Source organism: Pteropus vampyrus, unplaced genomic scaffold (genome assembly GCF_000151845.1).
Source record: "Pteropus vampyrus isolate Shadow unplaced genomic scaffold, Pvam_2.0 Scaffold61, whole genome shotgun sequence".
NCBI classification, from domain to species: Eukaryota; Metazoa; Chordata; class Mammalia; order Chiroptera; family Pteropodidae; genus Pteropus; species Pteropus vampyrus.
The window spans coordinates 1,689,749-1,710,110 of record NW_011888842.1 but is presented as its reverse complement, the minus strand read 5'-3'; the positions used below and the strand labels follow the sequence as shown (position 1 = coordinate 1,710,110).

The 20,362-nt window shown below is 40.8% G+C and overlaps 2 long non-coding RNA genes across 2 annotated transcripts in view; one reads left to right on the top strand and one right to left on the bottom strand.

Moving 5' to 3' along the window:
* Positions 1-3,767: 3,767 nt before the first annotated feature.
* LOC111740299 overlaps positions 3,768-20,362 on the top strand; it is a 69,118-nt gene continuing 52,523 nt past the window's right edge. Inside the window, exon 1 of the long non-coding RNA XR_002780574.1 lies at positions 3,768-3,822. This is a non-coding gene — a long non-coding RNA (uncharacterized LOC111740299). The remainder of the gene's footprint in view (positions 3,823-20,362) is intronic.
* The window catches only part of LOC111740300, a 74,378-nt gene continuing 63,892 nt past the window's right edge, over positions 9,877-20,362 (bottom strand). The window contains exon 4 of the long non-coding RNA XR_002780576.1: positions 9,877-10,023. This is a non-coding gene — a long non-coding RNA (uncharacterized LOC111740300). The remainder of the gene's footprint in view (positions 10,024-20,362) is intronic.

Here is a 20,362-nt window from a genome sequence, read left to right as displayed (position 1 = left end):
TTATGGCTCGGCAACACTGCAGTTCCAATCAGTGGAGCAGCTGGTAAACCCGTCTTTGTTTGCCTGGCTCCCACTCTCTCCTCTGCCCTTCTCTTCCTCACCCTCCTTTTTCTTTTCCCTTTACAGTTGTTTTCAATAGGAAAGAAGCATTTCTCTAAAAAGCACAAAGAATCTAATTAGTGGGTTAGTCATTTTGGAAATGAGTAACAGCGAGGCTGCCTTGTATTCCTGGTACAGACTTCTGTGTGCATGAGGAAATATGAATTAGGACATTCATTGCAGAATTGTTTAAAATGTAAAAAAAAAAAAATCCTAAAAGTCCAATAACAGATATTATGGATACATAAACTGTGATATATACCATTAAAAAGAAATGAAACAAAACCAAAACTTGACAGCGTGCTGAGATATCCCAAACACATAGAGATGTGAAATAAACAAGTTAAAAATTGATGCACAACATAATAGTACATATGTGAAAAAGAAAAATAGAACATGTTCTACTGGTAAATATGTGTACAGTTAAATGCATAGAAAGAAATAGGTCCATGAGTTTCTACAGCACATGCATGACACTGGTTACTGCTAGGTCACCGATTCTCAACTGGGGGCAATTTTGCCCTGAGGTTTATCAAACTGTTGGGAGGAAGGATGATGCTATTGGCATTTAGTGGATAGAGTCCTGGGTTGCTGCTAAACATCCCGCAATGCACAGGATAGCCACCTCCAGCAAAGGATCATCCAGCTCAAAATATAAATAGTACCAAGGCTGAGAAACCCTGGTGCTCTAGGTAGACAAAGAAGGCATAAGGATTAGATGAATGTCAAAAAAAGTTTATCAGTAATGTTTTTGACCTTTCAAATTGTACATTACTTATGTAATTACAAATTAATTAAAAATCAACCTGCAGTAGATTTCCACTGACCACAGGGCCCCCTTTGTTAGCTGGTCCCTGCTTCATTTCTCCTAGGTCTCTGTCACCTATCCTATATTTTATGCATACCAAAGTATTTACAGTCTTTTTAAGTTTCATGTGCTTTGTAATTGCCTTTTATTTTCTAATGATGATCCTTCCGAAAGTTCCTCACCTTCTTTACTTAGTGACATCCTATTCACTCTTCAGAACCCATTTCAAGTACCATTTTCTCTGCTCTTCCCAGGTGAAGCTTCTCTCCCCCTCCTGTCTGCCATCTCTGCAGAACCTAGACAGTTGGTACTATAATTAGACCTCAGCACCCTGATATGAGAGGTTGGCCTGCAGAGCAAGCCTTAACCCAGCACTCCGTGAAAGATATCCTGCCTTCCCACATACCCTACTGACACACACTAAAGAACAGGTCACATGTCACTCCAATGTTAACGCATGAACCTTATAGACTCTAGTGTACATTTTGAGTGCGTGACCTCTACCAATGTGAGGTGTGTGCCTGATTCTCTATAGCAGCGGTCCCCAACCTTTCTGGCACCAGAACCGGTGTTCCTATGAGAATCTAATGCCTGATGATCTCTGGTGGAGCTAAGGCAGTGATACTAGTGCTGGGGAGCGACTGCAAATACAGATGAAGCTGTATTTGTGCAACCTCATTCCTAACAGGCCACAGACCAATACCGGTCTGTGACCCGGGTGGCGGGGGTGGGGGAACCTCTGCACTAGAGTGTTAGATGTTTTAAATGTGTGAAATGGGGACATGGAAGGCACTCTGACAAAGCGGAGAACACAGCCCCATCTGGAGGAGCAAGGTCAGCTATCTATTGTTGATTATTGCCACGTAGACCCCAGGCTGCCAGATCTTACAGTAAGTTAACTTGGAAATCCAGAATGTTATTTACAATTTCTCAATTCTTAAAGTTTAATATCTAAATCAAACTCCATAATCATTGTACAAACAAAATAATAAGCTTCTATGGATCAGGTCTGTCTTAAGGGCTACTAATTACAATTTTTTAAACCCCGAAATATAACTATGCATAAATGAAATTTCTGAACTGAATAAATAAGTGAAAATTATAGTCTAGTATGGAAGACAGGTGCCAAGACACATGAGAACCCAGGACATTCACATATCACACAATCTTTAACATACAGGTCCATCCTACAGAGAAATATGGACGAATGGAAATCAGACCCTTGTCACCACCAGACAAATGACACCTTTTCTGGTGGGGATGAGTAAGTGAAGAGGCTAGAAAGAAGAACCAATTCTTTCTCCCTGAAACTTCTCAGATGACAGAGGGTTCCATTTTATGGACTGGGTGGTTGGGAACAGGAGAATAGGAGAGAAAACATTTACTCCTACAATAATGATATTAATCTAGATTCCCTTTGCATATGATTCTCTGATCCCATGGACTGTTTGCAAACCAGCTCTCAGGTTTGCCAAATGACCAACAGACAGACATCACAGAGGCCAAATATTCCAGGCTCATGCATGGAGTTCTCCTTGGTCCCAGAGTGCCTCACGAACTGCACTCCTTGGAACAGAATCACCATGGGCAATGTGCAAATGATCTTTTCATCTCGTGGCCCTCAATACCCATCCAAGGCCAGGAGCCAAGTGAGAGCAGGAAAGGGCCCTCAATTTCTGATCCGCCACAACCATGCCAAGTGTCTCTGGAGCAGACTCCATTCTCCTGTGTCTCCAGTGGGATCCGTGGTTTCAGGATCTTGGACGCTGGCCTAGGGCATTTCTCTCCATGCATATCACAAAGGGGAGACTGACGCACTGTAGAGTACACTTAGACAACTAGGAAGGAAGTGGCACAAGATCACATTTTCCTAACAAGAGAAGACTTATTACATGTAAGGTACAGCCTCTCCACATGTAACACACTGAAACATGTGCCTATTGCCATGGAAACCCCATAATGCTGGATAAGCAAGTACAGCCTGAATAGATCCCATCCAAAATGCTCGCCGAGACTCACTGCTTTTAGCCCCTTTCATCACCGAGCCAGAGTCAGCCTGGAGCCAGAATTAGTGATGGGCAAAGAGCTCAAAAGGCTGCTGGTTCCCTTCCAGGGCATCTCCGATTTATGCAAAGTCTCTTGGGTTTGGAAGACTCGAGTGGCCGAGCTGTCCCGTGAGAGTCGCGGCTCCTCTTTCTGTCATCCTAAGCCACAAACTAGCATCTTACTCTGTGTGGGGGGAGCTATGTGACAGTTAATCAAAGCAGCTTTAAAAAGGCTTTCGGCGTTTGCATAAAAGGGTGTTTTGGGTAGAGACCAGGACACAATTTTTCTCCCAGTCTGTTTCTCATTCTTTTATATATACACAGATTGAGCTAGCTTGACTCTACAGCAACAAGATTGGAACAAGCAAAAACCTTTAAGCAAAGCTATTAAACACTATTTTCCCTCTCGAGAAAAGCAGGAGCTATGCACTATACTTAAATCCAGAATGCCCAAAGTTCTATTCTGAAGATTTTACATTAATTAGAGTAAATAAAATCATTTCCCTCCTCTCCTTTCTAGACATGTGTCCAATCAAGTTGTATGAAGACAATAGCTAGCAAGAGCCCACCTATAGCTAAACTATATTTTTAGGCTCCCGGGATAAAATAAATAAACATAGACGTGTCAAAGGCCATTCAACAGGAAATATCTCAAGAGATTTTATGGACCATATGCAATGATTCATCCCATGGGGACAGTTAATGTGTCAAATCAACTGGACTCAGAGAAAAGTGAGTTTGCAAAAAATTTATTTGCTTCAAGACTATAAAGGCCCCCACATCCTCTCCCTTAAATGTCATTATGGTCTTCACAGAACACTTGCTGGTCTGGTCCATCTGGATGGGGGCAAGAAAGGCACAAAGGAAGAGGTAAGATTATCAGAAAGTCGACAATCATTTTCTTTCTCCTGAGATGCCTTATAAAACCTAAATTTATATAACAGATAGAAGAAAGGAAATATTCACTTATCCCATTCGGAGTCTTAGGGAAGGGGGTATTGTTAAATTTTGGAGATGTGTTTGTTTAATAAGACTTTCCAACTCAACAAGCTGGGAAAAAACAGGGGGAAATACAAAGTAAAGCCAGTGTGTAAACGTATGGCTTTCCACAGCCTTCTGCCTTGAGGAGGGCCCTGGTGCCAAATGAGGGAGGAAGGCAGGGCACTTTCATTTCACAGACGAGGAGGCTGAGGCCCAGAGATGGAAGTATTTTGTGAAAATCGATACCGATGCCTCTGTCAGCCACTTATCACAGGTGCCCAAGCACGGGACAGCATCCAGTAGGGCTTGTTCCTCATCTTTCCAAGAAGTTTCAAAAATACAAGTTATTTGGCCAAGTTATATATGTAGACATTAGCAATATGTGGATGAAATAATATAATGTCTACCTACAATGTTTATCAACTAAGTTGCCATTATAGCCATAAAATTTTAAAGATGGTTAACCATTGCTTTTGCTTTCGACTCTCAATTTTTATAAACTTCTTTTACTCAAATCCCTGACACTAAGATCCATCTTTCATAAGTCATCTAACAGCTTTCTAGAACCCATCATCTTTGTATTTATCTGATTCATTTGAGCTCTGGTTCTTTTTTAATCCATAAACCAGAAGTATTGATTTACCTAGCAATAGAACACCGCTTTTTTCTTTTTTAATTCATTATGGATACACGTATATTCTTGAATACCACAATGCAGTCCTTCAGGAAAAAATGCAAAATATAATAACTATATTTGCCTCCTGCTTTACCATTTGGTCAGGTGACCTTTCTACATATTCAAAGTTTGCATTGATTTTAATGGATTAATGGATTTTCCCAAATAATATTTTTGCCATTAAAAATAAAACAAGACTTGTCAGAACTTGAAAAAGGTGTCCCCTTGGTAGACAAAAAGCCATTTCCTTATATGTTGGCATATGCAGTCTTGTGCAAAAGTAGGAAAGGAAGGGAAATCCTTTAGCCTCTAGCTGGAAGTTAATGCCACTGCTCGATGCCATTTGTGGAAGGCAGGGTGGTATCTTATTTATCTTACCCATATCTTAGCATAGTACCTGACAGAGAGCAGGTTCTCAATAATCATTGAGTAAAAAATGAATTAAATGAATAATGAACACATGGCATATTCTTTAACACACTTAAGAAATGGAGGGAGTGATGTACAATTCTGACTACAGTTGGTCCTTGAACAACAAGGGGTTTTAGCTACGTGGATCCACGTCCACATAGAGTTTTTTTCAATAAATATACAGTTGGCCATCTGTATCCCTGGGTTTCGTGTTTTCAGATTCAACCAACAATATTTTTCATTGGCAATTGAGAGTCCGCAGATGTGGAGGGCTAACTATATGCGTTGTTCTGTATAAGGGACTTGAGCATCTTCAGATTTTGGTATCCGGCAGGGACGCCTGGAACCAATCCCTGCAGATATGGAGGAACGACTACAGTTAAGTTTTGGGGGAGTCAAAAGTTTTCACCAGATGTTTTACTTCTGCGGAGCGTAGTGTCAGAGCCCTAACCCCTGCATTGTTCAAGGGTCAACTGTATAACCAGGTCATTCGCTAAATTGAAGAGGCATGTTGTTTCATTTCTTGCGACAATCCTATCTTGTTTTATTTGGAAAGACCCGTATTGCAATGTCTCAGAGCTCAGATTCACCATCCCAGCTCACTAAATAGCAGAAGCAAATCAGCTCAGAGCCAGTCCAACACTTAGTGGCTATAGTAAATGGTCCCAGAAGAATGATGCCAAAATTGTAGCTTGAGAGTCCCTGGTCTCACGGACAGGTCACCCCAAGAGAACAAACCCTTGTTCCGGTGCATTGTCAATTACAACCCTGCTTTCCAGCCCACACAGCCCCCAAGAATCCAATCATCTCCCCACCCTGGATCTGGCTTTGCCTATGTGAAAGCCCATAGCTGTGGCATTTTCTTGGCTTTGCTCGACTGTAATGAGCAGGGTTTGGTGGGGGAGAGGTAACACGCACAGGAAGTAAGACAGAAAGAGAGGTTTGGGGGAGAGTTTCTGAGAACAAAGCTCTGACTGCTGAAGTTGTTTGGACTTAAGCACCAGAATAGCCATTTTTAGATCATGTTGCTGGAATGTGAGAGGGCAGGACAGAGGGGCAGGGAGCAAACCCTGCTCTGGGCAGTTGTGAAATAGGCTAAGTTCACAAGCGGTATTTCCACTTCTCCCTTCAGGGATAACTCCCGGTTCCCACAGAAACGCCCACTACTGTCCTTGCTGCCAGGAACAAAAAACTCAGGGGACCACCAAACCCTCGTATGCATCTCCTCAGCTTCTCTACCTGTCCTACATCTCTCTCTTGTCCAGAGCCTGCCACCGAGGAGATGCCCAATAAATTCCAGTTTTCTTTCTTCCATTGCATAATTAGTTCATTTGTACCTGGTTCAAATCATTTTCACAGCCATTTTATTGAGAGACCATCATGATCTTTTAGGGTAGGTGGGGATCAGAATGCTCATTTTTAAAGTAGAGTAATCATTTCTCAATGTCCTCTCAGAACTTCCAGGATAATGTTTCTTTTGTTAGAATAAACTTCTAGTCACTTCCTGATCTGGTCTCTGCCTCCCTCTCTAGCTTCTCTTTCCTTGACTCCACCCTTCGTGCACCCTCAAAGTTATACCGAACTACTTGTAATTCCTCAAACCTGATCAACTGTTTCATTCCATGCCTTGACTCATGCTTTCCCCAGTCTCTGGAATGCCTCTCTACCATGCTGTGGTTGGTAGGCACATCCTGTCAACTGCTCCACGCTTCAAGATTCAAACCAGACGTTGTCTCCTGCAGAGAAGTCTTGCATGACCCTTTTTCTTCTCCAAGGCTAATTAAAGGTGCCTGATGTTTACCCATTTCATACCAACCATCTCTTTTTAGAGTGTTTACCTGTTCATGTGTCAAATTTTCCCCACCTGACTCTGAGTTTCTAAAAATCCAGGAATATCTTATTGCAAATGATAGTAAACTCAAATCAACTTGACCTTAATTTTTAAAAAATAGAAGAGGGGATGTATTGGCTTAATAATTCACGCAGCATTTAGGGCACAGCTGGACTCAGCAACTCAAACAATGTCACCAGAATTCCACCTCCCCTATGACCCAAGCTCTACTTTCTTCTCTGTGGATTTTATTCTCAAGAAATATTTCTTTCCTCTTTGAATAGAATAAACAAATGAAAAATAAAAAGACAGAAATAAGTTTGGAGAAAAAGCCAATAGATCGATCAAGCAGAACCTGTTAGTCATGTCTAGAATTCTGTTAAGCATTTATCTATGTGTCAGGAAGGCCTGAGTGATTTGAGTATGGTAAATAAATATATAATAGGACAATTGCTCTGGTTTCTCTTGAAGAAAATGAATGAGAGAAGCAAGAGCAGAAGATAGTTCATCAACTATGAGGCTGTTATAAAAATTTAGGGAGTAAGAATGGTGGCCTGAATAAAGGAGGTGTCTGCACTGTGGCCAACACCACTTGCTGTCCCTGGATCCTCACCCTCATCAGCTATAAATGGGGATAGTTCTGTTTCCCTCACTTTCGGGGCTTTTGTGAAGATCCTTATGTTAGGAGGTATCGTAAACTGTAGAGCAATTAATATCCATAAATCAGAATTATGGTCATTTTAATATACGCGCAAATGTCAAAACCAAAAGAATTTTTAAATGAAAATGAGCCATGTAAGAGAAATGGGGTACATTCTTTCTTCAGGCCCTAAACCTTTGAAACTATCCCAAGAATAACTTCAGCCTTCTGGTGTCAATGAAACACTTCGCCTACTTTGTTTTTTGAGTTCTCCCATCACCCCCAGTTAGTTGCTCACAGCCTGTCTCCTGCGGCTGATGCTAAAATGTATTTCTCCCCCTGTATGTTACAGTTTCTCAGGATAAATCTGTTTCACTTGGCTGAAGAGATAGACCAGACGATATCCAACATAACTTTCCTCCCCTCAGCCACCAGGGATTTAAGAGATGAGTTTCAGTATTTTGCCAACAAATGACTGAGGGTTGAAACAACCACCTGTGAACTGAACACGATAGGTTTTATTTTTTTATTTTTTTAATTTATTTTTTCAACAGCAAAGCCTAGGAATGCCCAGGAAGGGGATGAGATCATCTGTCTCGTCTATGAGCAGCATGTTCTGCAGGTCTTCTCATTCCACATTACATCATGCTGGAAGGAGAAAGCGTCTGGACATTCCTTACGCAATCTGCAGAGGTGCTAAGTGAGGGAGACACTGGCTTGCTGGGGAGTCGCGACTCCCCAATTCTAATCACACGAGAGTACGAACACTCATAAATTCTGCCAACAGTTAGAGAATGCCCTCCTTAAGCCTGTAATTTTCAGTGTAAAATTAATCTTGCACATTCATTAACTTATTTTTTTATTAGTTTCAGATATACAGAACATTGGTTAGACATTTATATAGTTCGTGAAATGATCCCCCCGATTACTCTAGCACCCATCTGGCACTGCACACAGCCATTACAATACTATCGACTATATTCCCTATACTGTGCTCTACATCTCCAGGACTATTTTTTAACTACTAATTTGTACTTTTTCCACCCTTCACCTTTTACTCCCAGCCTCCCAACCTGCCTCCCCTCTGGCAGTCACCAGAGAGTCCTCTGTATCTGTGAGTCTGTTTTCATTTAGTTCGTTGCTTTTGTTTCTTAGATTCCACATCTGAGTGAAATTATATGATATTTATCTTTCTCTGTCTGACTTATTTCACTCAACATAATAACCTCCTGGTCTATCCATGTCATTGCAAATGGTAGGATTTCATTTTTTTTTTATGACCGAGTAATATTCCATTGAATGTATGAACTTCTTTATCTAATCATCTGTTGATGGCCATTTAGGTTCCTTCCAAATCTTGGCTGTCACTAACTTGTTCATTTTACAAATGTTTGTTTTGAGTGCTTACCATGTGACAGATACTATTCTAGGTACTGGGGATACAGAGGTGAAGAAAACAGATAAAAACCTCTGTCTTCATGAAGCTGGTATTCTATTGCAAAAGATGGCCAATTCACAAATTAACATGTAAATATATGATACAATGTCAGATAAATGCTTTAAAGTAAAAAAAAAAAAAAAATTAACCAAGATAAAGATATTGGGAATGATAGGATGGCTGTTTTGGATAAGAAAATTGAGAAAAGTTCCTCTAAGAAGGCAACCTTTGAGTGAGTGGAGGCCAGAATAAATTGAAGGATGCACCAACAAACATCTCTAAAGGAAAGGAAGCTATCTCCAGGCAGAGAGACAGTAAGTGCAAAGGTCTTGAGACTAGAAAGTCTTTTAATCGAGAGGCAACTATTTTTCACATCAATTATCTTGGAGCATCCCTGAAACCCTGTGCTAACCAAGGGAGCAATTCTTCCCATCATACAGGTGACAAAACTGTATATCCAAGATGTTGTCAATTCACCTTCTCTGTAAACAGGTCCCGAAATACCTATATCTATATTTATATATTTCAGATTCAGCCTTTACTCTGCTCTGCTTTTATTTAATTCTCACATGTGCTTTCTATTAGTCTTTCCTTCTATAGAAGGAAAATGAAACCAAGAGTAATGTGATTGAGGTTAAATGCAAAGAAAAGGAAGAGGAAAGAATTCTCCCACTTCCCCTCTGGTTTGCGTAAGAATATTGAATGTGCTGCATTTGAAGAAAAAATTCTAGGACGATCCATCTAGCTATGTCTTTGGTCATGTTTAACGCTCCAGCCAGTTCAGACATATTCCATTTTGGTGCCAAGGATGTCACAAAACCACCATTCTTTCTGTGGACTAAAGTGACAGGCTGGCTGCTGATATGTGCATTTGCATTCGATGCAGAGTTTGCTTGAAACAGACTTGTCTCACTCGGCCTTTTGTCTTGGTGCTTCGTAATCGTGAATATACTTTATTACTGAAACCATCATTGAAAGCCACTTTCAAAAGGCGCTTTTACAAATATCATTGGGGAAACCTTCAAACTCATTCATATTGCTAAGAATCAGGGCCCAGTTTCATGAAGCTTCATAGATTGGGGCTCTGGTTGGGTCTGTGGAAAAAAGTAGAAAATGAGGGGGAAAAGCAAATGAGAGTTAAGAATGAAAGAAATGGGAAAATGAATTAACATCGGCTATGTTCTAGGCACATTTAGTTGTCATCATAATCTTATAAGGTAGTTATCTTTATCTCTACCTTAGGGCAAAGTGAAGTTCATGCAGATTCTGGAACCTGCTTAAGATCAGATAGCTAGTGAATGCCTCAGTTGGAATTCAAACCCAGGTTTATCTTCCCTTTACTAATCTATCTGCCACTGCCTTAGTTAACTCTCTGAAAAGTCAGAGGTAGTCAACAAGTCCATGATTTCTGGCGTCTATAGCTCTATGAAAATTTTCAATCATTGAAAGTCCAAGGGACTAAAATTTTTGCTTGGTACCTCCCAAATATCCAGCAATTCCATATTTAAACAGAAGATAATATCCCTTTAAAACAGTCCTTCAAAAAAAGTCCTGGCCCCAGATTCCTGGCTCCCATTTGAGGTTGCTTAATTGGGGATCCTATAATAGATATAAATAGCATTGGGTAATCCTCAGAGCTCCTTGTCGAGTGACCGCTGATGCAGCCTGAGGTTTGGATGACACGGTTATGAGAAGTGTGTGCTCCTTAGATGGTGGCTTCTCAACCGAGGAAATAGAACTATTCCCACTAAAAGGATTTCACAGGTTACTCTGATTAGTCATAGAACTTGCTGGGTTGTGATTATTTGTTTGCTTGTCTGACTTCTCATTTGATCTGCTGGCTACGCCTCTCAGAACAGGGACCATAAGTTAATCACCTCTCTGTCCCCATCCCATGCCACAATGTTGGCACTCAGTTGTGTTTCATTAAGTGGATGCCAGTTATCTGCTCCTTTAAAACAAACTGTTCCAAAACTCTGTGGCTTAAAACAACAACCATTTATTTAGCTCACAATTCTTCGGGTCAGCAATTTAAGGCAGGCATAGCTGGGTGGCTCTTTTGGTTTCTGCTGGGCTCCCCCATGAGAATGAGGTTAGCTGTGTTTAGTTAGGCAGCTCTGCTTCTGAGTGTGGCTGTCCACATGTGTCTCTCTTCCTCCTGCACTCTGGCCCAATTTTGTCCCCATGGCATGGCAGGGATGCAAGAGTAAGTGAGAGAGACAGAAGCACGCAAAGCTTCTTACAGCTTAGACTCAGAACTGGCACATTATAACTTCTGTCACATTCTGTTAGATGAATCAAGTTAGGAGGGCAGCCCAGAATAGAAGCATGGACAAATAAACTATCTCTTGATAAAAGAGCTGCAAACATCATATCACAATGGATGCAGGATGAGTAGAGAATTGGGGCCATTTTTTCAACCTACCATAAAATATTTGTAATGAATAAAATGCATGGCATATCAAATCATGATATATGATCTCTTTGCTCACTAAAATTAATGTCTTCCTTATAAATAACTTACTTCCTTACCTGGAAGGTCAGCTATCAACTGAGGGCATGAGAACATGGGACTTGAAAGAATTGATGTCCCAAATTAGAATATCGTTTCATTTTTGTTTTACCATTGGTGAAGGGGGACTCTCCTAACCTAATTGTCTTCATAGATTTAAATTAATAGTGCCAATTCTCTGTTTACTCTGAGAGGCATTGTTGCTGTTTTGGTGAAAAATTATATATTTTGAAGGCAAACAGACTTAGTTTCAACCTCTGGCTTCTGCCTGTTCTAGTCATGTGATCTGGTACAGTTTAGCTCACCTTCTGGGTTGGTTTCTTCATCTGTAAAATGGGGATTAATAACAACAGCTGTGCATGTGTGTTGTGATTACTAAATGAGATGGTATATGTATAACACTTCACGCAGTGCCTGATACAACTTAGGTGACAAATAAATATTAGTTTCTTTCTAACTTTTCTACGCTTAGCCTCTGCATTGCTGGAGGGTACCTTCCCATAAATCTGAGCTAGGAAGATGCTTCTCGAATGTCGATATAAAACTCAGTTCTCAGGAATACTCAAATCTAATGATAAACATCGGGCATCACTTTTACTTGAAAATTGAAGTAAGTTAAGAAATTTAACCGAACAGCATTTAAACCAGCATTTCGTATTAAAACAAACATAAATGTGAATTCGAATCTGGCAGGTATTTGATTCAAAAACCGTGTGGCTTCAATGAAATTTCCAATGTGCAGGAGTCCACTTTTGGCTTTGCTGTATGTATGTCCCTATAGCCACAGAGATATTGTAGGAGAAAATTTAAGAATCAAGCACAGGGTGATACCCACCTAGAGCCCAATGTGCCATCAGAGATTCTTCTGGACATTGATTTCTCTAGTTCTATGTCTACAGTTAAAGAAAAAGTCCCTCTGTTTTTCTCTACCATTCCTGGTCCTTCATTCCTGAAAAGGAAACTGGCCGACCTATTCTCCCTTTGTTCTATTCAAGGTTCCATCTTCCAGTTGAACCTCCTCCATATCCCCATTCACACCCACACTGACTTTTTCTTCTTTCCAATATTTCGGAAGATTCCATCGTGATTTTGTTTCAGTCTCTAGATAAGCTCTGAGCCCATGAACACTGCTCATAAAAGAGCCCAGTGGGGGAAAACTCTGCCACAGTCTGTGATGATCCTTCCTGCCTAGCAGAGCTCCATCTTCCTGACAGAGCTGTGTATTTTTTGCAGGTCACCTTCGTAGGTCATTAACATTTGGTCCAAACTCCCAGACATCAGTACAGATCAATCTCAGTAACTAGAATCACCACTGACATGGCATGCATCAAGCCCTGTCTTTTTGACACAATAGGGTCACCAGAAACTAAAAGAACTGGATGAGTAATACAGTTTTAAATTCACTCCCATAAACATCTGTTCAGAGCAAAAAGGTTCTGAAGTCAGTCAGGCAGGCAGCATGCAGGTGTGGTTACAAGCTATGAGTTGTACAGGACCCAGGGCTGTACTGATTTGCATTCTGGCCCTTGACCCCACTGACTACTAATGTGGCCTTGAGTAATCACTAAATGTCTCTGTGCCTCTGTTTCTTCACTTGTGTAATGCAGATGGCAATGCTATTTCCCTTTCGAGATTGTTAAGACTGAATGAGTTAACTGCATAAAATGTTTCAAAGCCTCTGGCATATACATAGGCTTGCTTTTCCTTAAATCTGCCATTCTGATGAGTTAATTGCCAAGTGACCTTGGACAGATTAACAAACCTCTTTGCATTTCAGTTTACAAATCCATGAGATGGTGATGATAATATTTGCCTCAAGAAATTGTTTTAAGAAGTTATGGGATGTTAAGTGATTAATATGACACTCAGAGAATAGTAGCTGCTATTATTAGTAATCACAATAATCGTTGTCACCACGAAGTCAATAAGTGGAATAATGATTGCCAGAGGCACATGAGGAGTTATTTTAAATATCAAATTATATTTGAAAACAAAGTCTTAGGAATCTATTACATAGAGAGACAAGACATGAGAAATGAGAGCGCGGGAGTTGTCGAACTAGATTTGAGTTACTAAACCCACCGCTCAGCAGAGCAAGACAATGAACATATTATTTGACTTCTCTTTGTTTCTCTTTCCTCACTAAAAAGACTGAAAAATACCACCTGCCTTGCAAGATTGTTGTCGGATTAAATGGGATACTACGTAAAGCACTTGGCATACTGTTGGAGCTCAATAAGTGATAGTTATTCTAAATCAAAGGGCTAAGACAGAAAAATGACTCGTAATTCTTATTAATATAAAGTGAACATTAAAAAAAAAAAAACAACTTGATTTATCTTTGTGAGCTGGGCTCCAGCTAGCTTAATGAAGACAGAGAGAAAAGAGGAATGGGAGTTAGAGGGACTAAATACACAGAGTGTGTGGGGAGTTTCGCTGAGGTTAGCTATAAGGAATTTGTGGTTTGATTCAAAAGACTTTGGTTTTATGAGGTTTGAAGGCCTTTTTCAAAAGGAAAACCAGATGTATCAATGGAAATTTTATGCAAACGGTGCTATCTTCAGCAAATGCTACTTTGAGTCTATTTTGTTATATCGGGTAGGGGTAGAGTGGAGAGGAATCCTGGGGTGCTTTTTAAAACTCATTTGGTCCTTTCTTGTGGATCCTCAGTGATGTTCTCAAATGGGTCATGAGACCTGTACTTTGTAAGCAAAAAGCCCCAGAACCACGAGCAGAAGAATGATTCCACTTTAGACCAGGAATCAGCAGGGCTTCTCATTTCAGACTCCTGCTTTATATTTTTGAAGAAAACAGAGTTTTCTTCCCCCAGGAGTCCAGTATCTTCATGTCCAAGGCTCCCAACAGAAAACAGGGGTGAGAAGCTTCCCTCACCCTGCCAGTCACTTGGCCCTAAGTGTGCCGGCGGTAAAGGAGATCCATGAGACAATAAATAGTATTTAAGTTAGATTGCTTTGCCACCTAAGCTGCAAAGACAATGAGTTTTCTGGTAGGTTTGTCAGAATTAACTGGCAGGCCTCATGAAAAAGCTTGGAGAGATTTAAAATATATATGGAAAAATCATCACAAGATCAACGATATAAATGCACATAGCGTGGTGTGTGGTGAGTAAACTGGAGAGGACAGGACTCTGGAAGAGAGCAGGCATAAGGACATCAGCAGAAAAAGTGAGAGACAAGATGAGGGAAGGTGGCTTGGGGATGGCAAAGACGGTGTGAGCCAACACTGGACATACATTGGGCTATTGCTTCCATGAGACTCTAGGCCCACTTGCTGGGACAGAAGCTGATTCTTAAAGGGGCTGCACAAAGATAGACAGCCAGGTGAGCGAAGTCAGGGCCCAAGACCAAATTCTTGTGTCTTTAAGTCTATTCTTCTGCCACCACCTCCTAGGGACACTCATCAGGGCTGCTGTGGCCACTGCCCTCATCTTACTTGAAGACAGCGAGTTTAGGAAAGGGACAGAAGTAAGCAAAGAGCCAGAGAGGAAGCAATACGGCAGACTGACATCAGACCGCCTGAGATGAGAACCATAACTGAGTTTTGAAATCATATTTTTTTTGGTGCTAAAGCACGTGGTGTTAACCAATACTCTGTGAATATCTATAAGACAAAACATGTTAACTCTGCTAACATGAATGACATGTATGGAAACTTCCTCTTCTATCCTGGCTCTATAAATGACCAGGATAAGAAATCTGATCCGTCTCTTTAGGTCAGAAGTACAATGAGCAGAGTTTTAAGCCAGTGAAGGATGCAGTCCAGGCCAGGTTCATATTGTGGTCCGTTCTCCAGACATGTTTGCCCAACCTTGAGTATGACGCATTTGCTGAAGGATACTTATATCCACCTCTGACTCAGTAGTGGAGAAGTAAAGGTAAGAGTAATTTTCTTAACTGGACAAAGCCTAAGTGATGGGGAGGGGAGTGAGGAGAGCATCTCCCAAACCCATGGATGCCAGCAGCCTTAATCCCACATCTTCAATTATCTCCCTATCTCCTTGTCCATTTACTACAAGGATATTCAAGTGATCTGTAAATTTCAGATCTACTTGTGGCATAGATTGCTAACTTTCCTAAATATCCATTCTCCAGTTCTAGTAGAGACACATAAAATCTGATTTTCATGTGGGCCCATGGCTGTTCATGTAAAGATGAAATTTTTTAGTAGCTGGATATGAATGTGTGACTAATTTCTGATGAATGGGATAAAATCAGAAGTCTCTTATGCAGACTTCTGAGATTCTTCTTTAAGAGAGAGCAGAAGCCTTCCTGCTATGTTGTGAATGTGTGCGTCCACCCAAAATTCATATGCTGAGATCTCAATGCCCAGTGCAATGGTATTAGGAGGCGGGGCCTTGAGGAGGTGATTAGGTCACGAGGGTGGAGCTCTCATGAGTGGTATCAGTGTTCTTATAAAAGAGACCCCACAGAGCTCCCGAGCCCTTCCACCATGTGAGGACGCAGCAAGAGGGTGGCAGTCTGCGACCCAGAAGAAGGATCTCACCAGAACCCCACCATGCTGGCACCCTGATCTCAGACTTCCAGCCTCCAGAACTGTGAGGAATAGATGTTTGTTGTTTAGAAAGTACCTAATCTCTGGTATTTTGTTACAGCAGCCTGTGCAGACAGAGACACTTCCCATTGGTCTCTTATTTTTATCACTGCTCTCAACTTGTGGCCTGGACTATGAATTTGGCATATGAATTTAAAGGCCACATATAGGGATGGTTGGAAAGATCTTAAATTCCTGAGAAGAGCCACTACAGCAGTCGTAGACTACATAACTCCAGACTTTTATATGAAAAACAAAATTTCTTTTCTTTTCAAAACAGTATTAATTTCGAGTTTTCCGTTACTAGCAATCAAACCTAATTCTAAACAGTATGTCGATCATGTTACTCTTTGCTTAAAACTTATCCATGGTTTCCATTGACCTCAGAGAAAAATTCTAAACCCCTTAGCAAAATGTTAAAGGTCCTTATAACCTATGATTTGATATCTTATTTTAAGCTTCCCATTTGTTTTAACAAACCAGCATTATCTAATGATTTTTATTTCCTTAAGTATTCACAAGGTGTCATTTCCATCTCTCTATACATATTGTCAACTTCTGCTTTGAATGTTGTCTTCGCTTATTTGACAACAATGTGTCACTTTTTCTGACAAACCATCTCTTATCCATTGAGCAAGTGTATGGGTCCCTTCTACTCTATTCCAATTGCACTTGATCAGTTATCTCTTTAGCAATCGCTTCAACACAAAGGAAGAATTTGTTTGTATTTCAGACTTCACCACTAGACCATTTTCCCAGAAGGATAGAATAGTGTCACATACATCGTTGAAGCCACATGTGCTACTAGGCAATTAGGTGACCAAAAAAAATTTTTTAAGTGAATAAATGCTGATCACCCAGCCATCTTCCATTGCTAATCAATCAAATGCTTCAATGTGACTTTATTGATTCCTTTACACAAAGCCTTGTAGCCTATCTTGGTGTGAATCTAGGATGTGCCACCCAGAAGCTCTGTAACCTTGAGCAAGCAACATTCTTTCTATTTCCAAGTATCTATTTCCTCTCCTTTGACAAAGAAGAGGAAAAGGCCTACTTCATGGTTTGAGTGAATTTTAAGTATAATATAATACATAAAACATCCTGCCCGACCTATTGTCTACCTTCATTAAATGGCATTAATTATTATATTCTTTAGGGAAATTTACTCAGTTTAGAGAAGCCACCCTCAAAGCCACAAGGATTCAAAACAAAAGAAACATGAAAACGCCACATGAAGCAGCCCACCAGAAAACCAGTGGCATAGGCAGCCTTACATATGGAATGAGTACTGGGCTGAATATTTTGATTTTTGATCAAGCCCTGACTGAGCCACTAGATTGCTATGAGATCATGAAGAAGTCACCCCTACCCTCAAACTTTCGTGCCTCCAGCGTGCAGAGTTGAAAGTGCTTGAATGATATCACAGGATCAGCCCTATTGTCTATCATAACTTTAGGAAGCACTTCCTTTGGCCCAGTTTCACTATTCTTATCCTACTGAACCATACAAATTTTGCCCTTAGACGGACTGCTCTGACCAGTCTCCTCACACTCCCGCCCCCTCCTAACTCACTTTTTTATGGGAACCAGAATGAGTTGGTTGCACCTTAAGACTTTGTCCTGATGTTACATGTTTGTGCAGAGTGGGTGATTGGTTTCATATGGCCACACAATCCAGCAGCTGGAGACATCTGTTTACACTTAGCACACAGGCAAACTTTCCACTGTCAAGAGTCAGCATGCTCCTGGCTGAGAAAGGGTTAGCCATCCGAGCTGCGTAAGTGGGGGACTTAGACTTGCGTCCTGGACTCAGATGTCAGGAAGAATAACCTAGACATGAAACAATTGGAATAAGAATCATTACTCTGGCATCTTTGGATGTATAAAGTGCCTATGGAAATGGGGCAGTTGGACAGGAAGCAACAAATTACACTGATGAAGATAATTAGGGGAGACCCTGAGGATGCTTTGTTCCCAGAAGAGAGTCCAGGCTTCAGGGATATTAATCCACATAGAAAGAGATAACTGTCTCAGAAATAGCTTCAGCATATGGCCCATGCTCACTATGAGAAGGGACCACTCTCTCTATGTGATACTTGCCCAAAGACCTGGATTTCGCTCCATTGCAGAAGACAATATGCATAGAGAAAAGAGCACTGGACTTGGAATTATTTGTCTTCTAAGTCTTCCATTTACTCTGTATACCCTTGGGCAAGTCATGCTGCTTCTCTGAGCAGCAGCCACTTTATCCCACAAAGGAAGCCACTTGGGACCAAATAAGACGCTCTGTGCAAGTGTTTTGTCCAATGGGAAATATTATCCAGATGTCAGGATCTGTTGTTATTATCACAAGAATATCTCACGATCATAAAGATAGAAGTAAATATATTTTTTTATTCTGCGAGCCAGAATAGAAATTATTCTATGGATACTCTGAGATATGGTTGTCTACTTTTCACAAGGTCTCATCTCCAGGGAGAGGTGACCACAGCCTTGTAGAAGATTCAGTTCTGTCCTCTGAGAGCCATGGTGGTCATAAAGTCCTGCCAAAGCCCTCTTCCTTCCCAGCCTGGGAGATCTGGTCTACTTTCTCTCCTCTGCAGCAGGGGAACAAATGTGCTTCTTCTTTCATAAAAAACATCTTGAGATATATGGAAACAGCAATCGGAAAGAGAAGGCATAGACTTTGCTGCCAAGTAGTCTTCGGTCCATGTCCTGCTTTTCTAGTCCTCATCTGCGTGACCTGGAGAGTGTTAAGTAAACTCAGTCGACCTCAGTGTTCCCGTCTGTAATACTGAGCAGTGAGGGGATGGTGAGGACCAAGTCAGATGATGCGTGTAGAGCCTGACACAATGCCTTAGCTTAGAGTAGATTCCCAGTTAATGATAACTCTTAAGCTGTTTCTGTATTGCTGCTTTTGACCTTTTTTGCTGTTAATACTGGTATTCCTCATATTTAACACAAGTGATTCACTAAGTGTTCAAATATACTCTTCTACAGATTGGTCTGGGTCATTAACAAATCAACTCGTCACACGTTTACTGAGCATCTTCTCTGTGCCAGGCACTGTTGAGGACTCAAAACAGACAAATTCCCTTCAAGAATGAGAAACAGTGTCAGCCCATAGCCATGTTTCCAGAGTAACTTATATATAATAGAAATTTACACATAGCATGGGAATACAATTAAGACCTTTTTTGAAGGTTTTGTTTTTTCCCTTTTATAATTATTTGCAAGATTTTATGTGGAGTTATTTGATCTAGAAATGGTCTATGAAAGGGCTGCTTGCATCATTAGGGCCAGCATATACAGAATTAAGTGGCTTCCTCGTGCTTTATAACCTGTGATAATTTATTCTAGGTCTCACTGTACTGAGATAATCATTGTAAGAAGTTGTCGCAAAATAATAAGTATTCCATAAGCGGCCAATGCAACTTATAAAATGTCAGCCAGATACTTTCAATTTAAATATGGTCATGGTTCCTCAAATTCAAGTTCACTTTAGTGGTCTCAGGCCTCTCATGACCTTGCCTTTAAATACTTTGGGCTTCATTGTTGACTATTCTTTCCCCTTCTATGCCCATTCTCAGCACCTGACCCAGCAGGCAGTCTGGTCTCCCTCTGTGACAACTTCCTGTAGTTCTCTGAGTCTCACTCTTCTGCTCCTCTGGGCCTAGGCACAGGCTCATGTGGTTTCCTTTTCTTGGAAAATTTCTTCTCACCTTCTCTGTCTGTATAGCTCCAACATATTTTTCTTCAAGGATGAGCAGTCATTGATGTTTATGAGAAATTATCCCCAAGCACCCTAATCCTATTTGAGATCCTTTTCTCCGATGCCAAAACATCTCATCCCTACCACCATCTTTCCTTTGCTCCACTTTCTGTGCGTGTGTGTAAGGCCCTATTTGCTTATTTGTCACTGGACTGTGAGCTTTTTGGAAACAGAAGTAAAGCCTTATTCTCCTCTGTGGCATTCACGAAATTCCAGTGCCTTTTGAACGGATGAACAGAAGCATGGATAGATATATGAGCAATTTCTGGAACAATAGGTCAAAGGCACATCATCTTACTTCTCTGAATAATAATTGCTTAAGACCCAATAAATCACCTTGTACCCTCTGAAATCTCTTGGCTATAGCCCTAAAGAAGCCCCAAATGGTTGGAACTGACCTGTAAATTGTCAAATTTAATCCTGAATAGTTTATTCCACTTGACAACCATAAAAAAGAACAATTGTGCCTTTTAGTTTTTCATGCATGTCTAGACATTTCAAAGACTCAACATGACAAACGATGCTTTGCCACTCACCATGTATTATAACAGCTAATACTGGCCATGTTTAGAATTCTG